At 44.5% G+C, this 19352-nt stretch overlaps 1 protein-coding gene across 1 annotated transcript in view; it reads right to left on the reverse strand.

Moving 5' to 3' along the window:
• Positions 1 to 19352, reverse strand: part of LOC138761745 (uncharacterized) — a 186074-nt gene that overhangs the window by 61742 nt on the left and 104980 nt on the right. The window lies entirely within an intron of this gene.

Below are 19352 nucleotides of genomic sequence, written 5' to 3' on the forward strand. Positions count from 1 at the left end.
TAAATCCATAGCATCATGGAGACATGGAAACAGGCACCTCGGCCCAGCAATTCAGAAGCTCATGGGCCAATAAGAACAAGTCTGAGACATATAAGGAAAATGGAAATGTTGATCAAAGCCCAGAGTGTGGTTAGACTCTTCAGATTAATGCTCTCTCTCCTTCCTCATGGTAAGGTTCACAAATAAAATGAGCGAACACCCTGAATTTGGTATTGCAAAGAGCACCAGACAAGAATGATTATAAATTAGTATAATTTGGTAATTTGGCTTTAAATAGGAAATTATGATATCCGGAAGATATATGATGTGGGTAAGTGAGATAAGCAGTTAGTACTTTGGAAAATCTTCTGAGATTCATTATGAGAAGATATCTGGTACTGACAGAAGGGGCAACAGGAGTATACTACTGAGAGTCTTTGTTAAGACAGCACAGGGTGACTGTCTAAACTGAAGGTGCTTTATGACACAATGTAGAGAAAACTTTGAGGCTGCACACAATTTGAAGGGAACTATATTAGATGAACAAACTGTGTTGTGATAACACATAACATCTAGTAATTTAAAAATCTCCCTAAAATACATTAAAATAACATGAGAATAATGAAGATCAACAACCAGAATGGAAGAAATCTGGATGAACTGATAAAAAAAGTCCAATGAGAACCATTGTACAATAATAACCAAGAGGAGGATACTTTGAGACAATAAAGAAGAGCCTACAGACTTGGGTCCATGAGATCAAGTGCCCAATGGTCATCACAACAGAACACACTCAGCCAATGAGAATCAAATACAGGTACAATATACTGGATGGATTGAACCAATGAAAATAGTCATTAGACATACAGTTACACAAATCAGATTTGCTACCAGTATTTGTCCTTGTAAGGAATTTTGGTTTAATTTACATTATGATGCTATTGCGAAATTAGATTCTGTTCCCAAGCGAGTAACTTGAGCTGAGCTTTCCGAGATGTTTTAGGACAAAGTGATCTGATTAGTGACCATGTCTGCCTGTTGAATGTTTAAGGCTTGCAGCCAGGGTCTGAGCTAAATGTATATATAATTGTACATATAATTGACCAATTTGATTGATAACTCAGTGACACAGATTGGTAAGGAGCAATCAGCAGAGAAGGTTTGGATTTTATTTTCTTTCTTTAGAAGTGTAGGCTTGGCCAAGTTGGTCTCAAGTAAAGGGTTTCAGTCAGACTTGCCCCAGCAGCTGCACCTTTGTCTCTCTGCAAGGTCAAGTGTTCAAGCCACATTCTAAGATTTTGCATGCCTGGAATAATATTACAGAATACAACACAAAAATTACCTGGAAAAACTCAACAAGTTCCCCCACCTTCTTATTCAAGCATCTGCCTGTTTTTTTTAATTATATCTAACGAAGAGCCTGGACCTAAAACGTTGGTTACTCTTTTACTTTCCATAGATGCTCCATGGCCTGCTAAGTTTCTCCAGCACATTTTCGTGTTGCATTTGAGCCCAGCATCTGCAGATTTTCTTATTTAACACTAATTACTGAACACACTTTGGTTGCTGCATCTCCTCCATTGCCACAATGGTAATGGATCAGAAAATTTCCCATAGTGAGATTGGGAGGTGGGGGGAGGGGGAGCACTGGGGGAGGTTCTGCAGATTGTTTCAAAAATGTATTTTTCTTTCCTTTTGCATCATAAAATTAATAGCAGTTTAGGAGAGATCTCATTTGTAAATTGCATTTCGCTCATAGCTGAGAAAGACAAGTACTTCTATTAATTGAAGGATTTGAGGAGTAATACCAATCAATTTTCACTGTGGAAATGATGTTCATAAACATCTTGCAAAATAAGCCAGTTGGTTTATGGTGACCATTTTACAATTTGACATCCATCCACTCATCTTTCAAGAAGGAAGGATCACACAAACAAGAACAAGACTAAAGGCTTTACTGCCACCATTGCTATACTGTGTTGTGTTTTAATTACACAGATTGTGCGTACGTTGGGGCTAAATGGGAAGAGTAACTGATAAAGGTTAAAACAAGAGAATAACAAATGCACACTCAAAATTGATAATTGGTCCTAGGAATAAATGAGAATCAGTTTTACATGCAATGAACTAATGAGAACCAGGATTCAGACATATCGCACCATCAGATCAAAGAGAATCAAATATAGGAAGACAACTAACCAGATAAAATAAATATTGGCTGAATGACAAAACATCTCAAAAGCACAACATATCACTGAGAATTTATATGGGCACGGTAAGCTCGTGAGGACTTGGTAAACACAAACTAGACCAATGAAAACTAGGTATGGCAAGAGGAATGATTAAGAATACCCTCAGATACATCAAGAACCAACAATCTGATTAATTGAGAACAAGATTCTCTCAAAGATAGCCTATCCAGAAATTAGACGTTTGGACATTTATATCTACAATTGAGAAATGAATGCTTCCTTGCTTTAAACAATCTTTTGTAATTTGCTTGACTTTAAGAGTGTTAAATTTTAACCTGAGGGAAGTGGTTCAATGCTTTTAAACAACTTTCACCAGTAGATATGAAATGGACAACACTGGGGAGGGATCGTGGAAAACTGAGGGAGGGGGAAATGTTGGAGCATGAGAGGGTTGAGAAGGGGGTGATGACCGTTAATCAGAGCTCACAATCAACATCAGCACAAACTCAGAGATCGAGGGTCTGAGAACTACAGTCCTGTTTTCAGAAGCCTCGTGTTTACACAAGGCCGCCGACTCTGGGTTTTTTCCCGACAATTTCAAGGGTGGATTTTTCTTGAACATAAAATGACATCCCACAGAGATATTTAAATTATGTATAATTCGCAACTTTAAACATGATGTACTCCTTGTTTTACATTGGGTTAATAATGAAGCTTGTAGGTCATGACCTTTTATTCCAATTTCTGTCATTAAATGATGAAAATAGATTGTGCAAGCATGTAACCACCATGAGCGGGAAAAATGATGGACAAATGAAACCTGCTTTATACAACAATAGAACCATAGATCATTACGGCACAAAAACAGACCCTTTGGTCCTTCTAGTCTCTGCCAAACTATTTTTCTGCCGAGTCCCACTGACCTGCACCCAGTCCTTAGCCCTCCATACCCCTCCCATCCATGTACCTGTCCAAATTCTTCTTAAATGTTAAAATTGAGCTCACATTCACCACTTCAGCTGGCAGCTCGTTCCACACCCCACCACTCTCTGAAGATGTTCCCCTAATATTCCCCCTAAACATTTTCCCTTTCATCCTTAACCCATATCCTCTGGTGTGTATCTCACCAACCATCAGTGGAAAAAGCTATCTACATTTATTCTGTCTATACCCCTCATAATTTTAAATTTCTCTATCAAATCTCCTCTCATTCCTCTATGCTCCAAGGAATAAAGTCCTAACTTGTTTAATCTTTCCCTGTAACTTAGTTCCTGAAGTCCAGGTAACATCCTAGCAAATCTTCTCTGCACTCTTTCAACCGTATTGATATATTTCCTGCACACAATACTCCAAATTTGGCTTCACCAATGTCTTATACATCCCAACTCCTATACTCAATACTTTGATTTATGAAGACCAAATGCCAAAAACGTTCTTTATAACCTTATCAACCAGTGACACCATTTTCTGGGAATTATGCATTTGTATTCCCAGATCCATCTGCTCTACCACACTCCTCCATGCCCTACCATTTACCATGTATGTTCTTTTATGGCTTGTCCTTCTAAAATCCAACACCTCACACTTGTCTGCATTAAATTCCATCTACCATTTTTCATCTCATTTTCCAGTTGGTCCAGATCCTTCTGCAAGCTTTGAAAATCTTCTTTCCGTCCAAAATACCAGCATTCCTAGTGCAAATTTGCTGATCCAATTTACCACATTATCATCCAGATCATTGCTATAGATGACAAACAACAAAGTTCCCAGCATTGAATGCTGAGGCACACCATTAGTGACAGGCCTCCAATCTGAGAACCAATCACCCACCACGACTCTGGCTTCTCGCGTATTGCCAATGTCCAATCCAGTTTACCACCTCACCATAAATACCAAGCATCTGAACCTTCCTGACTAACTTCCCATTTGGGAACTTACTGAAATCTATGTACATAACATCTACAGCCTTTCCTTCATCAAATTTCCTAGTAACCTCCTCAAGAATCTTTACAAGATTGATTAAACATGTCCTACCATGCACAAAGCTACTTGGTTCGGGCTGTAAGTCAGAGGAGGCGGCGACTGGAGTTCGGGCGACTATCTGGAGGAGGAGGAGCTTGGAGAGAGTGACGGGCAGGTAAGCCGTTAAATTCCAGGGCTTACCAGGGCTTGGGCCTACTTGGTTCAGGCTGTGAGTCGAAGGAGGTGGCGACTGGAGTTCGGGCAACTATCTGGAGGAGGAGGAGGAGCGTAGAGAGAGTGAGGGGGTTAATTGGTCAAGGGGCCAATAAAAGGAGGGTAAGTATAGGGGAGCGGCCAGTGAGGAGTGGCCCAGTAAAGGAGTGGGTCTTTGAGGCTTTGGCTTGAGACGCTTAGGCGAGCAGAGGCTGAGGACAGAGTGCTGGACTAAAGGTAAGACATTCACAGTTAATTTAATAAGATGTGAGGAGAATGATGAAAGATGAGTGTGAGGGCAGTTTTCTGCTATCAGTGTCACATGTGGGAAGTCATGGAGTCTTCACATCTCCCGGATGTCTACGTGTGCACAAAGTGGGCTGAGCTGCAGCATCTAAGGGACTGAGTCAGGGAACTTGAGCTGCAGCTCGATGACCTCTCTCTGGTTAGGGAGAGTGAGGCCATCACGGACAAGGAGTGTGGCCTGAAGGACCGGGTCAAGGAACTTGAGCTGCAGCTTGATGACCTCACTCTGGTTAGGGAGAATGAAGCTATCATAGACAAGAGCTTCAGGCAGGTGGTCGCACAGGGGCCACGGGAGGATGGGCAGTGGGTTACCATTAGGAGGAGGAAAGGGAGGGGACAGGTTCATGTGCAAGCACCCAAGTCTGTAATCTTCAGAAATCGGTACTCCACCTTGAGTACTGAGGAGGGGGATTGTCAGACTATGGTGGGCAGAGGTATGGTGTCAACCTCTGTGACCCAGAAAGATAGGGATAAAAGGAAAAGGGAGATAGTTAAAGGGGATTCAATGGTTAGGAGGACAGACAGAGGTTTTTGTGGACTCTATAAGGAAAACCGGATGGTGGTTTGCCTCCCTGGTGCTAGGGTCCAGGATGTGACTATGCGCATTCAGAACATCCTAAAAGGGGAAGGTAAGGAGCCTGAGGTTGTGGTACATGTTGGTATCAATGATGTTGGAAGGAAGAAGTAAGTGGTCCTGCAAAATGAGTTTAGGGTGTTGGGTAGGCAGCTTAAAAGGAAGACCTCTAAGGGGGTAATCTCTGGATTGCTTCCTGTGCCATGTGACAGTGAGGGCAGAAATAGAATTAGGTGGAGGTTAAACGTGTAGCTAAAGGGGTGGAGTAAGAGACAGGGTTTCAAGTTCTTGGACCACTGGGACCTTTTTAGGGTAAGATGGGACCTATACCATAATGATGGGTTACATCTTAATCTCAGAGGGACCAGTCTCTTGGTGGGGGCATTTGCTAGGGCTGTCAGGGGGGGTTTAAACTAGTATGGTTGAGGACAGGGTTTCAAGTTAGGCAAGTCAGTAGGGTGAGGGTTTGTAGGCTAAGGCAAGAAACAAGTTTAAATAATTTTTTTTTCTTTCTTTTTTTAAATTTTTTATTTTTCACACCATAAATCACATTAACCATGGTACACACTTTTTCCTTTTCACACATATACAGTGCCATTTTCTCCCCCCCACCTCCCTCCTCCCATCCCACCCTCCCTACCTCCCCCCTCCCGTCCATTTAAGGTATAAAATCTAGGATACATTAAACCAGTCAGACAATGTTGTCATTCAATAAAAATACACCAGAAATTCCACTGAGTCCATTCTTTTCATTTCCTTTTCCTTCCGTTAACTTAGGTTGAGGGAAGAAAAGCAGGAAGTAGTAAAAAGAAATTGTAGTGAAAATTGTGAGAATGGAAGAGAGGAGGATATGCAGAAGGTAAGATGTAGGAGTTCCCTGAGATGTATTTATTTCAATGCGAGGAGCGTAGTAAGGAAGCTGGATGAGCTAAAGGTGTGGATTTACATGTGGCATTATGATGTTGTGGCCATTAGTGAGACGTGGTTGAAGGAAGGCTGTGACTGGCAGTTGAATGTTCCAGGATTTTACTGCTTTAGATGTGACAGAGTTGGTGGATTAAGAGGGGGAGGTGTGGCATTACTTGTCAGGGAGGATATTACAGCAGTGCTGAGACAAGGTAGACTGGAGGGCTCGTCAAGGGAGGCAGTGTGGGTAGAGCTGAAAAATAAGAAGGGTGAGGTAACTATTATGGGGGTATATTATAGGCCTCCAAATGGGGAAAGGGAACTAGAAGAGCAAATGTGCAAAGAAATAGGTGAGATGTGCAGGAGAAATAGGGTGGTGTTGGTTGGGGATTTCAATTTTCGAAGCATAGATTGGAAAACGCAGTCAGTAAAAGGGCAGGATGGCTTAGTATTTATGTAATGTGTTCAGGATTGCTTTTTGGAGCAATATGTTGAGATGCCAACTAGAGGGGGAACGGTGTTAGATCTGTTGTTTTGGAATGCAATGTGGCAGGTGACGGAGGTAAGCGTTGGAGAGAACTTCGGATCCAGTGATCATGGGTCCATTAGCTTTAGCTTAATGATTGAAAGGGATAGGTCGGGTCCGAGGTTGAAGGTCTTCGAGTAGGGGAAGGCCAGATTTGGAAAAATGAGAAGGGATTTTCAGAGAGTTGTGTGGGCTGATCTTTTTGCCGGAAAGGATGTAGAGGAAATTTGGGGTGCTTTTAGGGGTGAGATTTTGAGAGTACAGGATCTTTATGTTCTAGTCAGGCTGAAAGGGAAGACTAAAGGTTTGATGGAACTATAGTTTTCTGGTGAAATTAACGACAAAAGGGAGGCCTATACCAAATATAAAAACAAGGGATTGAGGAGATGTACGGTCATTATTTAGATTGCATGAAGAAACTTAATAGGGAAATTAGGAAGGCAAGAAGAAGGTATAAGGTGTCCATAGCTAATAAATCAAAGGTGAATCCTGAGTTTTTGTAGATATGTGAAAAGTAAAAGGAGGGTTAATGATAGAATAGGTCCACTGGATAATGGGACCGGTGAACTATGTCAGGAACCGTATGAGATGGGAAAAATATTAAACATATTTTTCTCATCCATATTCACGAGGGAAAGGGATATTGGGCTATACAAATAAGAAGAGCATAGGGCTTAGTTATGGAAAGGATAGGGATTAGTAAAGCGAGAGTTTTGGAGCATCTAGGGTCAATTAAGGTGGACAAGTCTCCTGGTCCTGATTGGATTTTTCCCAGGACTTTAAGGAGATCAGGGAACAAATAGCGGGGGCATTGACAGTGATTTTTCAAAGATCACTGGAGGAGGGGTGGTACCACAGGATTGGAGGGTTGCAAATGTTGTTCCATTGTTCAAAAAAGGCAGTAGGTGTAGGCCAGTAAGTTTATCTTCAGTGATGGGGAAGGTTATGGAGGGTATTCTTTGAGATAGTATATATACATATTTGGATAGGCAGGGATTGGTTAGGGGCACCCAGCATGGGTTTGTAAAAGTAAAGTCATGTTTGACGAACCTTGTTGAGTTTTTTTGAGGAAGTGACGATAAAGGTGGATGAAGGTAGAGTGGTGGATGTAATCTATTTGGATTTTAGTAAGGCTTTTGATAAGGTTCTGCATGGAAGGTTCAGTCACTAGGAATTAATAGAGAGATTGTGACATTGGTTCAGAGATGGCTGGGAGATAGACAGCAGAGAGCAGAGAGTCACGGTGGTCAACTGTGACAAGCGGGGTGCCTCAGGCATCGGTGTTGTTTATCATTTATATTAATGATTTAGAGGAGGGTGTGGTTAACTGGGTAATCAAATGATATGGATGATATGATACAAAAATAGGGGGAGTGGTGGATAGTGAGGTAGATTTTCTTGGATTACAGAAGGATTTAGTTTGTTTGGAAGAGTGGGCTGAAAGATGGCAGATGGAATTCAATGTAAACAAGTATGAGGTGTTGCATTTCGGTAAAAATAACCAGAATAGGACATATACAGTTAAGGGGAGGGCATCACTCAGCGAGTGGTGGCAGAATGGAAGGATCTTCTGAATGAGATAGTTGCATCAGGGTCCCTTCTGTCATTTAAGAGAAGGTTGGATGTGTACATGGAGGTGAGGGGGTTGGAGGGTTATTAGCGGAGAGTAGGAGATTTGAGCTAGTGGAGTTGTTCAAGTGAACCGGTGCGACACGACTTGTTTCCACTCCAGAAATGGTTATATGGCTATATGGTCATAAAGCCATGGTGACTATTCCTAATCTGTCCCTGGCTATCCAAATACTTGTATATCTGATCTCTTAGAACACCTTCCAATAATTTACCTACTATTGATATCAGGCTCACCGGTTTATATTTTCCAGGATTACTTTTGGAGCCTTTTTTAAACATTAGAACAGAAAACACTACATCCCTTCGGCACTCAATATTTTGCCAACCCATTTTTTTTTAAATAAATTTCTTCCCTACCCCATAACCTTCTATTTTTCTTCCATCCATGTGCCTGTCTCGGAGTCTCTTAAATACCCCTAATGTTTCAGCCTCCACCATCACCCCTGGCAAGGCATTTCAGGAACCCACAACTCTGCATAAAAATACTTACCCCCGATGTCTCCCCTCAATTTCCCTCCCCTCACTTTGTACTCATCCTCTGGTGTTTGCTATTCCTGCCCTGGGAAACAGGTGCTGGCTCCCTATCTATGCCTCTCATAATCTTGTAGACTTCTATTAAGTCTCCTCTCACACTTCTAAGCTCCAAAGAATAAAGTTCCAGCTTTGCTAACCTTGCTTCATAAGACTTATTTTTCAATCCAAGTAACATCCTGGTAAATCTCTTCTTCATCATCTCCATAATTTCTACATCCTCCTGTAATGAGGTGACCAGAACTGAACAAGACACTCCAAGTGTGGTCTCACCAGAGATTTGTAGTGTTGTAACATGACCTCTCTACTCCTGAACTCAATCCCCCTATTAATGAAGCCCAGCATCCCATAGGTCTTCTTAACTATCCTACAAACCTGTGCGGTGACCCTAAGGAATGTATGGATTTGGGCCACAAGATCCCTCTGTTCTTTCACACTCTTAAGTACTGACCATTAACCCTATACTTAGTCTTCTGGTTTGTCCTTCCAAAATGCATCATTTCACATTTACCTGGATTGAACTCCATCTGCCCCTTCTCTGCCGAACTCTGCATCATGTCTATATCCTCTTGTAACCTTCAACAAGCTTCATATCCATCCACAACTCCTCAAACCTTCGTATAATCCACAAACTTTACTGACCCATCCTTCTGCCTCTTCACCCAGGTAATTTAGAAAAATTACAAAGAGCAGGGTTCCCAGAACAGATCCTTGTGGAATTCCACTAGTCAGTGGTCTCCAGGAAGAATACTTTCCTTCCAGTACTACTCTCTGATTTCTACTTGCAAGCCAATTTTATATCCACATAGCCAAGGTTCCATGGATCCCATGCCTCTACACTTTCTGAATGAGTCTCTCATGGGGGACCTTGTCAAATGCCTTACTAAAATCCATGTAGACCACATCTACCAACTTACCTTTATCAATTTATTTTGTTACCTTCTTAAAAAGCCTAGAACAATGGAGCAAACTTCCGATCCTCCAGCACCACACTCTGGCTAGGAACATTTTAAATATTTATGCCAGAGTCCCTGCAATTTCTACACTAACATCCCACAAGGTACAGGGGAATATCTTGTCAGGCCCTTGGAATTATCCACCCTTATAATGCTTTAATCAGCAAGCATCTCCTCCTGTTTATTATGTACAGGTTTCATGACTTCATTGCTTGTTTTCCTAACTTTCCTTGACTCTGTGCCAGTTGGCCTGAGTAAAATACATGCCAAAAAGCCATTTAAAATCTCCCCCATCTCTTTTGACTCCATACATTGCCGACTATTCTAATCTTCAGGGGGACCAATTTTGTCTCTTACTATCGTTTTGCTCTTAATAACCTGTAGAATCCCTAAGATTTTCATTCACATTGTCTGCCAAAGCAACCTCATATCTTCCTTTAGCCTTCCTGATTTCTTTCTTAAGGTTTTTCTTGCATTTTTTAATGCTCTTTCAGTGCCTCATTTGCTCCATGTTGCCTATACCTGCTATACACCTACTCTTTTCTGAACCTGATCCCCAGTATTCCTCAAAAAACCAAGGTTCCCTATACCTGTTAACTTTGCCTCTAATCCTGACAAGAACATATAAACTGTGTACTCTCAAAATTTCATCTTTGAATGTCTTCCACTTACCTAGAACATCCTTGCCAGAAAACAACTTATCCCAATGAACACATTCTAGATCCTTTCTCACTTCCACAAAATTGGCCTTTCTCCAGTTTAGAATCTCAACCTGAGAACCAGATCTATCCTTATCCATAATTAATTAGAAACTAATGGCATTATGATCACTGGACCCAAAATGCTTCCCTACACATGCTTCTGTCATCTGTTCTGTCTTGTTCCCTAATAGGAGATCCAGAATTGCTTTTCCTCTAGTTGGTACCTTTATATATTGATTTAGAAAACTTTCCCCAATACATTGACAAACTCTAATCCATCTAACCTTTTACAATATGAGAGTCCTTGTCATTATGTGTAAAGTTAAAATCTCCTACTATCACAAACTTATGTTTCCTGCAGCTGTCTTTTATCTCTCTACAGATTTGCTCCTCCAATTCTTGTTGCCTATTACATGGTCCATAACACATTCCCATTCCTCATCTCCATTCATATATACTTGGTAGAAGAGCCCCCAGTCTGTCCTGCCTAAGCACAGCTGTGATATTTTCCCTGATGAGCAATGCCACTCCTCCCCATTTCATCCCCCCTCCCCACCCCATTCTATCGCATCTAAAGCCTGTAAGCCTGGAATATTGAGCTGCCAGTCCTTCCCTTCCTGCTCCTGATTGTCATGATTCCACGTGCCAATCCATGCTCTAAGCTCATCTTTCCTACAATACTTCTTGCATCGAAATATATGCATCTTAGAGCACTTCCACCACATAAAACCTTTTGACTTCTGACATTACATGCAATTTTCACTTCATTTTTTTCCCTCCTCCACACCCCTATCTCCTCTAGCACTCTGGTTCCTATCCCCTGGCAAATCTGGTTTAAACCCACCAGAGCAGCTCTAACAAATCTTCCCTCAAAGATAGTCCCCCTCCAGTTCAGATGCAAACCGTCCCATTGGAACATGTCCCACATATATGTATGTATCTATTCCCTGCAAGGGAGCCCAATGATCCAGGGGTCCTCCCTTCTGCATCATGTCTTTAGCCTGTGTTAAACTGCATTATCCTCCTATTTCTCACCTCACTGACACATGGCATGGGTAGCAATCCTGAGATCACAATCCTAGAAGTCCTGTAGGATGAACAACAGCTGGAAATACACGGTCCAGTTGTCTGCACCTCCACCAGAAATGGCTACCAACACTTCAAAACTTAATAAAGGGTAGCTGGAGAAGGCCACATGGGCCTCAGATACTAAACTCAATTCATCTAGACTCAGAGCTGATCTAAAGAACCAGATTTCTGTGTAATCCAGAATCTATTGTTGGATTTGAATGAACTCAATGTCTGAATCTCTACAGTTTCCCAGAGTAGACATTTCCAAAGCTTCATCATCCTTTCTTGCAAAGGCTCGGGCACACAGCGGGGGAGGACATGTGCAGTAGGACTCAGTTTCCTCATGGTATCAATGTCTATCCACACATCCCATTCCCCTGAACACACGTCAACCCCTTCCAACCAAAAGACAATGGTGGACCTTAACTGGGTTGAGTTTCCTGCCAGATTGGCAAGCCACTTGCAGCTGCTAAATTTTAATCAGCTTGAAAGCTGTCTCTGTACCTTTCATTTCTAAATTGGTAGCTCGAACTTGGGCAGTCTGCACTGCCTCCCATAGTACACAACACTGATGCTGGAGGGATTCTATTTCCCTATCTTTCTGGGTACTCCGTTGGCCTAACTCTAATGTAATTCCCCATTGGTGTCTCAGAAGAGACACCACAAGCCAAAACCACCCCCTATCAATGACTTCCCTCAGTCTCAAGAAATCTCATCTTCTCAAGAAGGGGAACCACGTAGTGCCCAATCTTCTCCTTGCGCAGGTCCAATCGGTCATCCCAGTCTACCAGTCTTCCATGGTCCTTCAGTAAACCCGCTAACCTACTAAACCCTGCACAATCATCAGTCCACCCGGGATTTCTATTCTAATGGCCTGAGGCTCCCATACTAGCTGTGGGCCCCTTCCTGTTCATGAGGAAGTATGCCATCACACACACACACACACACACACACACACACACACACACACACACACACACACACACACACACACACACACACACACACACACACAGAAACAGGAGACCCACACATATGGTGGTTAGTATAATCTCAAAATCGTGACCGCACGTCTCCAGCCGAGATTCCTTGAAACCTGCTCACAGCGCCAATTGTTGTGTAGGAAGGGAAATAAGTTCGATGGGTTCAAAGAGCAACAAGTCTGGACACAGGCTGAACACAGGAAGGATCTTTATTGAAATACACATAAGGGGATCGCAACAGAGATAACCCACATTTGTACTCTCACTCACACAAAACAGTGTAAACAGTCACAATGGGCTCAACTCTACTGATACTAACAACTGCTTCCACTCATTGTGGTGATGCAATCACTGGACTGTCGATGACTGCCTGAGCCTGTCTGCACTCCTGCACTGTCTACTGCAGGGGGTAATCTATTGTAGCTGCAAGGAGATAACCTGGGAGACTGGCTCAACCTAGTCCCTGCCAAACATTGGCCCTACATAAAGGCTTACGCTGCCCCCTGGGCAGGACCAGAGCATATGGAGCCAGAAAGGATACAGAATCTGGTGTGCAAATTTTAAGCTAATTAAAGCCTATAGTACAGCCTTTCATTGTTTGTGCCCATTTGTTTGCAATGCAGCGCACCACACTCATACAAGCACAGTACAACCCAGTCATATTGGATTCAATGATTACTGATATTAGCAACTGTTTATACAGACTTATATCACATCCAAGTACTTCAATATGCTATCCTCCATTCCTTGTCTAACATTGCCACAGCCCAGTCCCTATGTAGTGCACACCTTACCAATGACTCCTCCAGCGTTGTCCATAGTTCGCGACCTGGAGTGAAGCAGGGCTCGTCTCAGGGCCAAAGAGCAAAAGAGGAAGAGCTCTTCAAGTGGTGGACTTCATGATAAAGTAAGCTGGAGGGTCCAGCCCAGGTAATCACGAGACGATTAAAGAGGTCAATGGTCAGACGTGCACTAATGGTGCACTAATGGGTGGAGTCCAACTTTGATTGGCAGATGATGCAACTTCTGAATAGGTACTCACTGATTGGGTCATGTGACAGACGATATTCTCCACACTACTCTCCTGTGTTCCATAACTTGCTAAATCTTTAACTCAGCTATTCCAGTACAATTACAACACTGCATTTATCTAATAATGTGGATAATGGCTCAGGTATTCTCCACTCACAGGAAGTTAAAAATCCATTCTGGCAAATCACTGCCCAATCAGTCAATTCTCCATCACCAGAAGAGTCATGAAAGCTGTCATTGACAGTGAGATCAGGTGGCATTGACCCAGAGTCGGTTTTGCCAAGACCAAACATGGACCATGGAATTGAATTCCAGAAGTAAGGTGAGAGTCACTGCTCTTGAGATCAAGGGAGCATTTGACCACATGTGGCATCAAGGAACCTTTGTAAAAATGAAGTCATTTAGCATCAACCAGAAAACATTCATCCTAGAGGCATGGTTTGCATATGGAAGATGAGGATAGCACAATGTTTAACTCCCTTTGCAATTCCTATCTGTAACAATATCCAGATAACCTTCATGACTGCTTTCTCAAGACAAATTAAGAATGGGCAAAATGCTGGCCACACACGCTCAGATCCCAAAAGTGAACATATTGCAAAACTAGTCTTTTGTGAATCCTGCACTAAAATCACCAAATCCTTCTCCATTACAAAGCTCTGCAATCATTTAGCTTTGATAAAACATGCTTTTATTTTACATTTCCTGCCTTCCAACTTCTTTACCTCTTCATAACTTACTTTCTCAAGTATCTTTGTGCCTTCAACAAATTTAGCAACTTCAATTAAGTAATTTGTCATAGAGTCTGGAGTTATATAGCATGAAAATATGCCCTTTAGTCCAACCCATCTATGACAGCTAAGGTACCTACCTCAGTTAATACCATGTACCTGCATCTGGTCCGACCTATGTATTTGTCCAAATGTCTTTTAAATTTACAAAGGTACCCACCTCTACCACTTCTTCTGGCAGCTTGTTTCATGTACCAACCACACTCTGTGAGAAAACTTGCCTCACGTCCTTTAAATGTGTCCTCTCTCACCTTTAACCTATGTCCTTTAGATTTAGACTCCTCTACCCTGAAAAAAAGACTGCGACCACCACCTTATCTATGGCCTTCATGATTTTATATAACTCTATAAGGTCATCCCTCAGTCTCCTAAACTCCAAGAAAAAGTCCAAGCCTATCCAGCCTCTACTTATATCTTGTCTTGCATGTTCCGGCAACATCTTTGTGATATTTTTCCGCGCCCTCTCACGCCTAATCATGGCCTACCAATGGAGTGGTGACCAGAATAGGTCTCAACCCTTGTGCTCAGTGCCCCAACCAATTTCACATATCTCAGCCATTCATGAAATGAATGGAGACGTCCTGAGAGTGAATATCAACATGGGTGAAGGCACAGGACAGGGAAAAATGGACGGGCATGAATAGATAAGGTACTATTGCAGCTGGTGGAAGGTCAGAGACAGCTCAAAGGTTGCTGTTGATGTTTCCAACAGCTATCAGGCTCCGGAACCTTTGCTTATTATATAAACTACTCTGGCATCACAAAAAGACCTGTCTGCACTATTACAATCCCATTTTAGTGCACTGTGTTAACTGTGAATTCTTATTACCTGTTGTTTTACCAAAAAAAACCTCTTTGGCTGGAAAAAGTAAGAATTTCAGTACATATGTCTTCTTTGGCTTGGCTTCGCGGAGGAAGATTTATGGAGGGGGTAAATGTCCACGTCAGCTGCAGGCTCGTTGCTGACTGACAAGTCCGATGCGAGACAGGCAGACATGGTTGCAGCGGTTGCAAGGGAAAATTGGTTGGTTGGGGTTGGGTGTTGGGTTTTTCCTCCTTTGTCTTTTGTCAGTGAGGTGGGCTCTGCGGACTTCTTCAAAGGAGGTTGCTGCCCGCCGAACTGTGAGGTGCCAAGATGCACGGTTTGAGGCGATATCAGCCCACTGGCGGTGGTCAATGTGGCACGCACCAAGAGATTTCTTTAGGCAGTCCTTGTACCTCTTCTTTGGTGCACCTCTGACACGATAGCCAGTGGAGAGCTCGCCATAGAACACGATCTTGGGAAGGCGATGGTCCTCCATTCTGGAGACGTGACCTACCCAGCGCAGTTGGATCTTCAACAGAGTGGATTCGATGCTGTCAGCCTCTGCCATCTCGAGTACTTCGATGTTAGGGTTGAAGTCGCTCCAATGAATGTTGAGGATGGAGCGGAGACAACGCTGGTGGAAGCTTTCTAGGAGCCATAGGTGATGCCGGTAGAGGACCCATGATTCGGAGCCGAACAGGAGTGTGGGTATGACAACGGCTCTGTATACGCTTATCTTTGTGCGGTTTTTCAGTTGGTTGTTTTTCCAGACTCTTTTGTGTAGTCTTCCAAAGGCGCTATTTGCCTTGGCGAGTCTGTTGTCTATCTCGTTGTCGATCCTTGCATCTGATGAAATGGTGCAGCCGAGATAGGTAAACTGGTTGACCGTTTTGAGTTTTGTGTGCCCGATGGAGATGTGGGGGGGCTGGTAGTCATGGAGGGGAGCTGGCTGATGGAGGATCTCAGTTTTCTTCAGGCTGACTTCCAGGCCAAACATTTTGGCAGTTTTCGCAAAACAGGACATCAAGCGCTGAAGAGCTGGCTCTGAATGGGCAACTAAAGCGGCATCGTCTGCAAAGAGTAGTTCACGGACAAGTTGCTCTTGTGTCTTGGTGTGAGCTTGCAGGTGCCTCAGATTGAAGAGACTGCCATCCGTGCGGTACCGGATGTAAACAGCGTCTTCATTGTTGAGGTCTTTCATGGCTTGGTTCAGCATCATGCTGAAGAAGATTGAAAAGAGGGTTGGTGCGAGAACACAGCCTTGCTTCACGCCATTGTTAATGGAGAAGGGTTCAGAGAGCTCATTGCTGTATCTGACCCGACCTTGTTGGTTTTCATGCAGTTGGATAACCATGTTGAGGAACTTTGGGGGCATCCGATGGAAAGCCCTTTCCTGCTCACAGTGTCGAAAGCTTTGGTGAGGTCAACAAAGGTGATGTAGAGTCATTTGTTTTGTTCTCTGCACTTTTCTTGGAGCTGTCTGAGGGCAAAGACCATGTCAGTAGTTCCTCTGCGCAAAAGCCGCACTGTGATTCTGGAAGAACATTCTCGGCGACACTAGGTATTATTCTATTTAGGAGAATCCTAGCAAAGATTTTGCCTGCAATGGAGAGCAGCGTGATTCTCCTGTAGTTTGAGCAGTCTGATTTCTCGCCTTTGTTTTTGTACAGGGTGATGATGATAGCATCACAAAGGTCCTGAGGCAGTTTTCCTTGGTCCCAACAAAGCTTGAAAAACTCATGCAGTTTGGCATGCAGAGTTTTGCCGCCACCCTTCCAGACCTCTGGGGGGATTCCATCCATACCTGCTGCTTTGCCACTTTTCAGTTGTTCAATTGCCTTATATGTCTCTTCCCAGGTGAGGACCTCATCCAGCTCTAGCCTTAGGAGCTGTTGATGGAGCTGGAGCAGGGCGGAATCTTGGACTGAGCGGTTGGCACTGAAAAGAGATTGGAAGTGTTCTGACCATCGGTTGAGGATGGAGATCTTGTCGCTGAGGAGGACTTTGCCGTCTGAGCTGCACAGCTGGCTTTGGACTTGGGGTGAGGGGCCGTACATAGCCTTTAGAGCCTCATAAAAACCCCTGAAGTCGCCAATGTCCGTGCTGAGCTGGGTTCGTTTGGCGAGGCTAGTCCACCACTCATTTTGGATCTCCCGGAGTTTGCGCTGAAGATGGCTGCATGCACGACGGAAGGCTTGTTTCTTCGCTGGCCAGGACGGCTTTGTAAGGTGAGCCTGGTGGGCAGCTCGCTTCTTTGCCAGCAACTCCTGGATTTCCTGGCTGTTTTCGTCGAACCAGTCCTTGTTTTTCCTAGAGGAGAAGCCCAGTACCTCTTCAGTGGATTGCAGTATGGTACTCTTCAGCTGATCCCAGAGGGTTTCAAGGGACGAGTCCGTGAGGCGGATTGCATCCTCGAGCTTTGCTTTGAGGTTTGCCTGGAAGTTTCATCTCACTTCGTCTGACTGCAGGTTTCCAACATTGAACCTCTTTCTGGGGGCTTTACTGTTCCTGGGCTTTGGCTTGAAGTGAAGGTTGAGCTTGCAGCGAACCAGCCGGTGGTCAGTGTGGCATTCCGCGCTGGGCATGACCCTGGTGTGGAGCACATCTCGTTTGTCTCTTTCTCGCACCAGGACGTAGTCCAGGAGGTGCCAGTGTTTGGATCGGGGATGCATCCAGGTAGTCTTCAGGCTGTCCCTCTGCTGAAAAAGGGTGTTTGTAATGACAAGCCGCTGTTCTGCACAATGCTCCAACAGGAGGCGCCCATTGTCGTTGCACTTGCCGACGCCATGCTTGCCCAGGATTTCTGGCCAGGTTTCTGAGTCTTTGCCGATGCGAGCGTTGAAGTCGCCAAGGATGACAACCTTGTCGGCTGTAGGGGTGAGTTGAATGAGGTTGCGCAGGTCAGTGTAGAACTTGTCCTTTTCTGCTGGTTCCGTCTGGAGGGTTAGAGCATAGACACTGATGAGGGTGATGCGACGCTTGTTTTGAAGGGGTAGTCGCATGGGCATGATCCAGTCTGAGTGGCCTGTCGGGAGGTTTTCGAGTTTGGAGGCAATGGAGTTCTTGACCATGAAGCCTACACCAGATAGGCGTCGTTCATCCAAAGGCTTGCCAGACCAGTAGAGTGTGTAGCCCGCGCCGCGTTCTTGGAGGCTGCCTACATCTGCAAGGCGGACTTCACTGAGAGTGGCTATGTCGATGTCAAGTCTGAGGAGTTCATATGCAATGAGGGCAGACTGACGTTCAGGTCTGTCGGCCTTGTCTAGCATGGTTCTGATGTTCCAGCATGCTAGCTTGAGTTTGTGAGCATCTTTTGAGGGGGAGGACGTGGAGGGGGAGGACGTGGAGGGGGAGGACGTGGAGGGGGAGGACGTGGCAGGGGAGGACATGGAAGGGGAGGACGTGGACGTGTCCTCAGGCCTGCGCAAAGGAGCTTTTAGGAGGAGTGCAGTGCGCGCAGTACTGGCCCCACCCTTTACACCCATGGTTCATGTGCCATGGCCAAGCAAGCTGGGACGTGGCAGCGAGGTCCTTGGGTCGTAGGTTTTATATCGGAGTGGCCTTCTCCTATGCAGGTTTCTTACCCGGGCTGGAGGGGCTGCCTCCCCTCCTAGGTCGCACCATACTGCCCGGACCGGGGCCTCCGCCTGCCTCACTCGACCGAGGCCGGGGCCGCCACCTCCCTTTCGCTCTTGCCCGGATCGGGGCCGCCGCCGTCTACCCTCTGCCCGGACCGGGGCCGGGGCCGCCGCTGCTTTCCCTGTGCCCGGACCGGGGCCGCCGCCTCCTTCTTGTTGCCCGGACCGGGGCCTCCACCTGCCTCACTCATCTGAGGCTGGATATATAAGACCAAAAGACATAGGAGCAGAAATAGATTATTCAGTCCATCGAGTCTGCCCTGCCACTTAATCATGAGCTGATCAACTTTCCCACTCAACTCCACTCCCCCGAACTTCTCCCCGTAACTTTCAATGCCCTGGCTAATCAAGAACCTATTAAAGATCAATAGGTCTTAAATATACCCAATGACCTGGGCTCAACAACTGCCTGTGGCAACAAATTCCACAGATTCACCACCCTCTGCCTAAAGAAATTCCTCTGCATCTCTATTCTTAACAGACACCCTTCAATCCTGATATTGTGCTCTCTTGTCCTAGACTCTCCCACCCTGGGAAACAACTGATGACAATAA

The sequence above is a fragment of the Narcine bancroftii genome, chromosome 1 (assembly GCF_036971445.1).
Source record: "Narcine bancroftii isolate sNarBan1 chromosome 1, sNarBan1.hap1, whole genome shotgun sequence".
In the NCBI taxonomy this organism is placed as follows: domain Eukaryota; kingdom Metazoa; phylum Chordata; class Chondrichthyes; order Torpediniformes; family Narcinidae; genus Narcine; species Narcine bancroftii.